Here is a 7,823-nt window from a genome sequence, read left to right as displayed (position 1 = left end):
TGTTGTGCTGCATCAGACCAGTGGTAGTGTCCTGGCCATCAGTCATTCCAGTGACCAGGCAGTCACAGTGGTATACCCTGCTGCTATATGTCCACTGCTGACGTATAATAATAATAATAATAAGAACAACAACAAGTCCCTCACAGTGTTGGGTGCTGCATCAGACCAGTGGTAGTGTCCTGGCCATCAGCCATCAGTCATTCCTGTGCTGCATATTGTGTTATATAACTCCAGAAAAATAATGGAGAACAAACATTTGGAGGAAAAAATAGGGAAGATCAAAAACCATTTCCTCCTAGTGCTGAAGCTGCTGCCACTAGCCATGACGTAGACAATGAAATGCCATCGTCGTCTGCCAAGGCCCCCAATGTGATAGTAGAGGGAATGTAAAATCCAAAAAGACAAAGTTCAGTAAAAAGACCCAAAACGTAAACTTGCCAATATGCCAAGGAGAAACGTAAACTTGCCAATATGCCATTTACGACACGGATTGGCAAGTAACGGCTGAGGCCCTGGCCTATGTTCATGACTAGTTCAGCTTCACATGACGATGGAAGCCCTCATAACTGAGGTCTTGACACTTATGTTGGTGTTAGTCATGCGTCCGGTATCCGCCATTAGTGCAGTGGGATTTAGACAATTGATGGAGCTATTGTGTCCCCGGTACCAAATCCCATCTAGATTCCACTTCCCTAGGCAGGCGATACCGAAATTTTGCCATTTAATTCCAGTGATATGGACGTATAATTATTAATTACAGTGATTTTGCCAATTAATTCCAGTGATTTGGATGTATAGTTACATTAATTTTGCAGTATAATTCCAGTGATTTGGACGTATGATTATTAATTACAGTGATTTTGCCAATTAATTCCAGTGATTTAGACGTATAATTCCAGTGATTTTGCAGTATAATTCCAGGGATTTGGACGTATAATTATTAATTACAGTGAATTTGCCAAGTAATTCCAGTGATTTGGACGCATAATTCCAGTGATTTGGACGTATAATTCCAGTGGGAATTGTTTGTGTCGCTTGGCTTAGTCATACAGCTACCTCATTGCACCTCTTCGACATCTTTGCATGAGGTGCTGTTTGGGGCCTAGTTTTTGAAAAGTGCCATCCTGTCTGACACTGCCGTATGAGTCCTGGGGTACTGCCGTATAAGTCCACCAATTACAGAATCTCCTATATATTTGGCTACATCTGTGACTCTGTGCCTGGCCGTAACGCTGGGTGGAGTCACAGCGGTGGGCGGAGTCAGCAAGTCTCTGCTCCTGCTGCCTGTCCATCTCTCTCTCTCCCCTCCCCCCACCCATCAGCAGCTCTGACTCCCCGGCCGCGGCGCCGGGCCAACAACAACGGCTGATGCCGCCCCCGGCATACACATTAGGAGGGACGGGTGGCGCAGGAGAAGGCTTTCATAGCCCTCCCTGCCCCGCGTACACAGACCTGCCGCCTCCTCCGCACACATCCAGCTGTCCGCTCTCCTGCTGTGACAGGAGGCGAGTGCTGCAGTGATGTCATCTCCTGCAGCACTCGCCTCCTGTCACAGAGAAGAGCCGCCACACACGCTCCAGTCTCCGGGGGCTGCCAGCATCTACAGGCAAGCTGGAAACACCCCCGGAGCGAGAGAAAACATACCCGCGAGGCCACGCCCCTTTCACAGCAGGCCACACCCCCTTTTCGGCCGCGGGGGGGGTGAGACATGTGTGTAACAGTAATACTGACCCGGTGACGCCTCTGGACACTACTGTTTACCAGCCTGCAGCAGCCGCCCACAGCCTCAACGGTGAGTCCCTCCGGCCATCCTACCCACTGATTCTATGTGTGGGCGCCACTTTACACAAGTCTCCTCTTCTGGTGCCCTCCCCTCCACTACTTTCCCCCTCTCTTCATCAGCTTCCTCACTGGGGACCCTCCCTGCCGACCCGGGTCTCTATATCCCCTCCCTACCGCCCCGCATCTCTCTATCCCCTCCCTACCGCCCTGCGTCTCTCTATCCCCTCCCTACCGCCCGCATCTCTCTATCCCCTCCCTACCGCCCACGTCTCTCTATCCCCTCCCTGCCACCCTGCGTCTCTCTATCCCCTCTCTACCGCCCTGCGTCTCTCTATCCCCTCCCTACCGCCCTGCGTCTCTCTATCCCCTCCCTACCGCCCCGCGTCTCTCTATCCCCTCCCAGCCGCCCCGCCTCTCTGTATCCTCTACCTGCTGCCCCGCATCTCTGTATCACCTCCCCAACACCCTGCATCTCTGTATCCCCTCCCTACCGCCCTGCGTCTCTCTATCCCCTCCCTACCGCCCGCGTCTCTCTATCCCCTCCCTACCGCCCCGCGTCTCTCTATCCCCTCCCTACCGCCCCGCGTCTCTCTATCCCCTCCCTACCGCCCCGCGTCTCTCTATCCCCTCCCTACCGCCCGCGTCTCTCTATCCCCTCCCTACCGCCCACGTCTCTCTATCCCCTCCCTGCCACCCTGCGTCTCTCTATCCCCTCCCTACCACCCTGCGTCTCTCTATCCCCTCCCTACCGCCCTGTGTCTCTTTATCCCCTCCCTACCGCCCCGCGTCTCTCTATCCTCTCCCAGCCGCCCTGCCTCTCTGTATCCTCTACCTGCTGCCCCGCGTCTCTGTATCCCCTCCCCAACACCCTGCATCTCTGTATCCCCTCCCTACCGCCCACGTCTCTCTATCCCCTCCCTGCCACCCTGTGTCTCTCTATCCCCTCCCAACCGCCCCGCCTCTCTGTATCCTCTACCTGCTTCCCCGCGTCTCTGTATCCCCTCCCTAACACCCTGCATCTTTGTATCCCCTCCCTACCGCCCCGCGTCTCTCTATCCCCTCGCTACCGCCCTGCGTCTCTCTATCCCTTCCCTACCGTCCCAAGCCTCTGTATCCCCTCCCTACCACCCCGCTTCTCTCTATCCCCTCCCTACCGCTCTGCGTCTCTCTTTCCCCTCCCTACCGCCCTGTGTCTCTGTATACCCTCCCTGCCACCCTGCGTCTCTCTATCCCCTCTCTACCGCCCTGCGTCTGTGTGCCCTCCCTACCGCCCTGTGTCTCTGTATCCCTTCCCTACCGCTCTGCGTCTCTGTATCCCCTCCCTACCGCCCTGCGTCTCTGTATCCACTCCCTACCGCTCTGCGTCTCTGTATCCCCTCCCTACCGCCCTGTGTCTCTGTATCCCCTCCCTACCGCTCTGCGTCTCTCTTTCCCCTCCCTTCCGCCCTGTATCTCTGTATCCCCTCCCTACCGCCCCGCGTCTCTGTATCCCCTCCCAACCGCCCTGTATCCCATACACGGTCCATACCACTGGCTCCTTGATACCTCCCTGACAAACCCTCACCAGGAGTACAGGAGCCATAACCCCCTGTGGTGCCCCCCATAGTTACCGGTATATCGGTGATGCTCCGCTCTGCCGCCTCCTCCCTATCCCTCACACAGCAAGCGTAGGGCGCAAGCCCAGCACCGAGCACATGACCGCGCTGTCCATGCCCATTGGCCCTGGTCTAGCTCAAGCCATCGCCCCCTCCTCCTACTGCACCTGAGGGGGGCGCGCACATAGCGCATGCAGAGGGGACTGGTGCACCTGCGGCCGCGTGGAGACCTTGCGTGCGCAACATGTCCGTGTTGCTACACCTGAAGGATGAAACGGTGTAGAGAGAGGACACAGCTGCCCCTGCTCCGCATTGTACCAGCACTTCCCTCTGTGTCTAATGACACCATTTACCTCACATACATCCTTATCCGTGTCCTATATATTGTTACACATAAAATGACATAGGTATAGGTCCTGCACCCCCTCCCCCCACACCTGCATCCACCTCCCCGTCCACTCGCAGCATCTACATACTCCCTGCCTCATCCGCGGTCCCCCCCGCACCCGCTACATTCTGTACATCGTGCTCTGCAGGCACTGTTCACGCCGTCGCAAGGGGCTACACCCCCTTCACCATTGGAAGCACTTTCGTCATGCAATATTTAACCACTGACAAACCTAGGAATGCAGGTAATACTCATACAAATATTGAACCGCAGCAAGGCGTGCAGGGGTTAAGGGGGCGTAGCCTCTTTCGACGGTGTGAAGAGCGCCCGTAGGGCGCGATGAAGCACCTAGTACTTTAAAAATTACTGGAGCGTGCTGGAGATGCTGTCAGTGGACCGAACAATTGCTGCCCACTCTCGACATTCAGCCACTGCGTGACACTACTAGATGGGCCAGGTGGTTGTGTCGCTAAGCTTAGTCAAACAGCAACCTCGGTGCACCTTTTTTTCTTCTTTGCATCATGTGCTGTTAGGGGCCTTTTTTTTATATCTGCCCTCCTGTCTGCTTCTGCAGTGCCACTCCTAGATGGGCCAATTGTTTGTGTCGCTTGGCTTAGTCATACAGCTACCTCATTGCACCTCTTCTACATCTTTGCATGATGTACTGTTTGGGGCCTTTTTTTTTATATCTGCCCTCCTGTCTGCCACTGCAGTGCCAAGCCAAGATGGGCCAATTGTTTGTGTCGTCTGGCTTAGTCATACAACGACCTCATTGCAATTCTTTTTCTTCTTTGCATGTTGTGCTGTTTGTGACCTTTTTTTTTTTAAATCTGCCCTCCTGTCTGACACTGCAGTGCCACTCCTAGATGGGCCAGGTGTTTGTGCCACACACTTGTGTTGCTTAGCTTAGTCATCCAGCAACCTCGGTGCAACCTTTTGGCCTAAAAACAATATTGTGAGCTTTGAGGTGTTCAGAATAGACTGGAAATGAATGGAAATGATTGTTATCGAGGTTAATAATACCGTAGGAGCAAAATTACCCCCAAATTCTGTGATTTCAGCTGTTTTTATGTTTTTTTCAAAAATCATCCAGATCCAAAACCAAAACATGAAAGGGTGGTTTTGGCAAAACCAAGCCAAGACCAAAACACGAAAGTGGAATTAGAACCTAAACCAAAACACAAAACATGAAAAGTGCCAGCCACACATCGCTAGTATGAATGTTCGGTTTGACGATAAATCAAGAAAAATCTTGGAAAAGACAAAGTTTTGGCCTCAATCTCCCAACATCGTGCAGTGTGTGGCATTCTTGATAATCTGACCATATTTCCCACATTTTTCCATGACTACGCCATCCTCTTTGTGGGCAGACATATACAAATTCAGTGTGGTGTGGCAGAAACTGGTTACATAGTTACATAGTTGGTGAGGTTGAAAAAAGACAAGATGTCCATCGAGTTCAACCTGTATTTCAAATTATAAATCACTTAGATGTTGTAGCCTTGGATATTTCTATCAGTTAGGAATTTATCTAATCCATTTTTGAACCTTCAGTATTTAGTGAGTCCACTTCCTCTGGTAGGGAATTCCAGATCTTTATTGTTTTTACTGTGAAGAACCCTTTCCTCCGTTGTGTATGAAATGTTTTTTTCTACTAACCTCAGGGAGTGTCCTCGTGTCCTGTGTAGCGTTTTTTTGATAAACAGATCATCTGATAAGTCCTTGTATTGTCCCTTAATGTATTTATAGATATTAATAATGTTTTAGTGTATAGCATAGGTATTGGGGACTAGATTGTCAGGACATCCCAAAATAAATAAATAAAAATCAGACAATGTGTACCTAGCTTTACCCATAAAATGTTTAACACACGGAGCACAATATTGTGTTTGTTTCACATGTACACATGAAACTTACTGTATGTCCCTCCAATAACACAGAAATCAGTTAAAAAAAATTTTTTTAAAGCTTTGAAAATACGTGAAATGTGTGAGTGCATCTCCAGCATAGGGGGTCATTCTGAGTTGTTCGCTCGTTGCAGATTTTCGCAACGGAACTATTAAGACAAAAATGCGCATGCGCATGGTACGCAGTGCGCATGCGGTAAGTATTAAAGCACAAAACTTAGTAGATTTACTCACGTCCGAACGAAGAATTTTCATCGTTGAAGTGATTGGAGTGTGATTGACAGGAAGTGGGTGTTTCAGGGCGGAAACTGGCCGTTTTCTGGGAGTGTGCGGAAAAACGCAGGCGTGTCAGGGAAAAACGCGGGAGTGTTTGGGGAAACGGGGGAGTGGCTGGCCAAACGCAGGGCGTGTGTGTGACATCAAACCAGGAACGAAACGGCCTGAGCTGATCGCAATCTGTAAGTAGGTCTGGAGCTACTCAGAAACTGCTAAGAATTTTCTATTCGCAATTCTGCTAATCTTTCGTTCGCTATTCTGCTAAGCTAAAATACACTCCCAGAGGGCAACGGCCTAGCGTGTGCAATGTTGCTAAAATCTGCTAGCGAGCGAACAACTCGGAATGACCCCCCTAGTGTATATACAGAGCCGGTCCTAACCAATATGATGCCCTAGGCAAGATTTTGGCTGGTGCCCCCTAGCACCACCGCTAGTTCCACCTCTGACCCTGCACCCCTTTCCCAGCACCATCACCCCCCACCCATAGCAGTCCTTTTTTTTTTTTTTTTTTTTTTTTTTAACCCCCTGTAATTTAAATAAGAACAGTGTGCACATTCGGCACACAGCCCAAAAAGGTATGTGTTTTTGCTGGCAAGGGGCATGGCCACACAATAGTACCCCCAATTCAAATTATACCTCACAGTAGTGCAACTTTATTCACAATTTATCATCCGATAGTGTCCCTTATTCACATTACATCACACAGTAGTACCACTTTACCTTAATTATGTTACTCCTCACAGTAGTGCCCCTCATTCACATAACATCATACTGAATTGCTCCTTATTCATATTACACCACACCATATTGCTCTTTATTTACATTAGACCACACAGTAGTGCCCTTTCTATAAGTTACGCCACACAGTAGAGCACCTTATACACATAATGCCACACATTGGTAATGCATTTATACACATATTACCACACAGTAATGCCCCTTACACATATGACACACATTATTAATGTCCTTATAAACATAATGCACCTTACACATTATGCCAACCCTTATTAATGCCCTTATACGCATAATTTCCCTAATGACACACATAGTGCCCCTTACACATATGTTACACATTATTAATGCCCTTATACACATAATGACACATATACTTCCTGGCGTGAGTCAACTGGCAGCTCTGCTAACGTTGGGTGCCTATTTTTTATGATAATGCATCTTATTTGCATTGCTATGTGGCTAGGATGCACAAGCAGCTTCTGCTGATTAAAATGATATGCGGCATGCCTATATACTGTGTGCGACTGTGGCTGTATCTGCATACGAAATGCTACACACAGAATATAGGCATGCCACATATCATTTTAATCAGCAGAAGCTGTTTGTGCCCCTAGGCATACCAGATGCCCTAGGCAATTGCCTAGTTTGCCTATGCCTAGGGCCGTCTCTGTGTATATAACGGACACATTTTAATAATACACAATACATTTTTTTATTTTTAGGTGGTCCTCTGCACAGGATTTCATATGAAGTCAGTTAGGATGCTCTAGGGCAGGGGTGTCCAAACTTTTTGCAAAGAGGGACAGATTTGGTGAGGTGAAAATGTGTGGGGGCCAACCATTCAGCCTGACATTGAACCCAAGACCCCCCATCCCCCAATTCCCGTAACATAAAACACCTTGGTAGACATTTATTTTAATCTAGCAGCCCATTCATGGTATATAAAATGCCTTGTGACACCATTTACTTTAATCTAGTAGACCAGTTATGCTAAAAAATAAAAAAAAATGAAAAAATGAAAAAATCTTTCACACACAAAATCTTATTATGGAGTGGATTGTGTGCTGCCAGATTAAAGCTAAAGGCACACCAGGTATTATAATAGGATTTTGATAACCTACCGGTAAATCCTTTTCT

Source organism: Pseudophryne corroboree, chromosome 10 (assembly GCF_028390025.1).
Source record: "Pseudophryne corroboree isolate aPseCor3 chromosome 10, aPseCor3.hap2, whole genome shotgun sequence".
In the NCBI taxonomy this organism is placed as follows: Eukaryota; Metazoa; Chordata; class Amphibia; order Anura; family Myobatrachidae; genus Pseudophryne; species Pseudophryne corroboree.
This window is presented reverse-complemented; position numbering follows the sequence as displayed.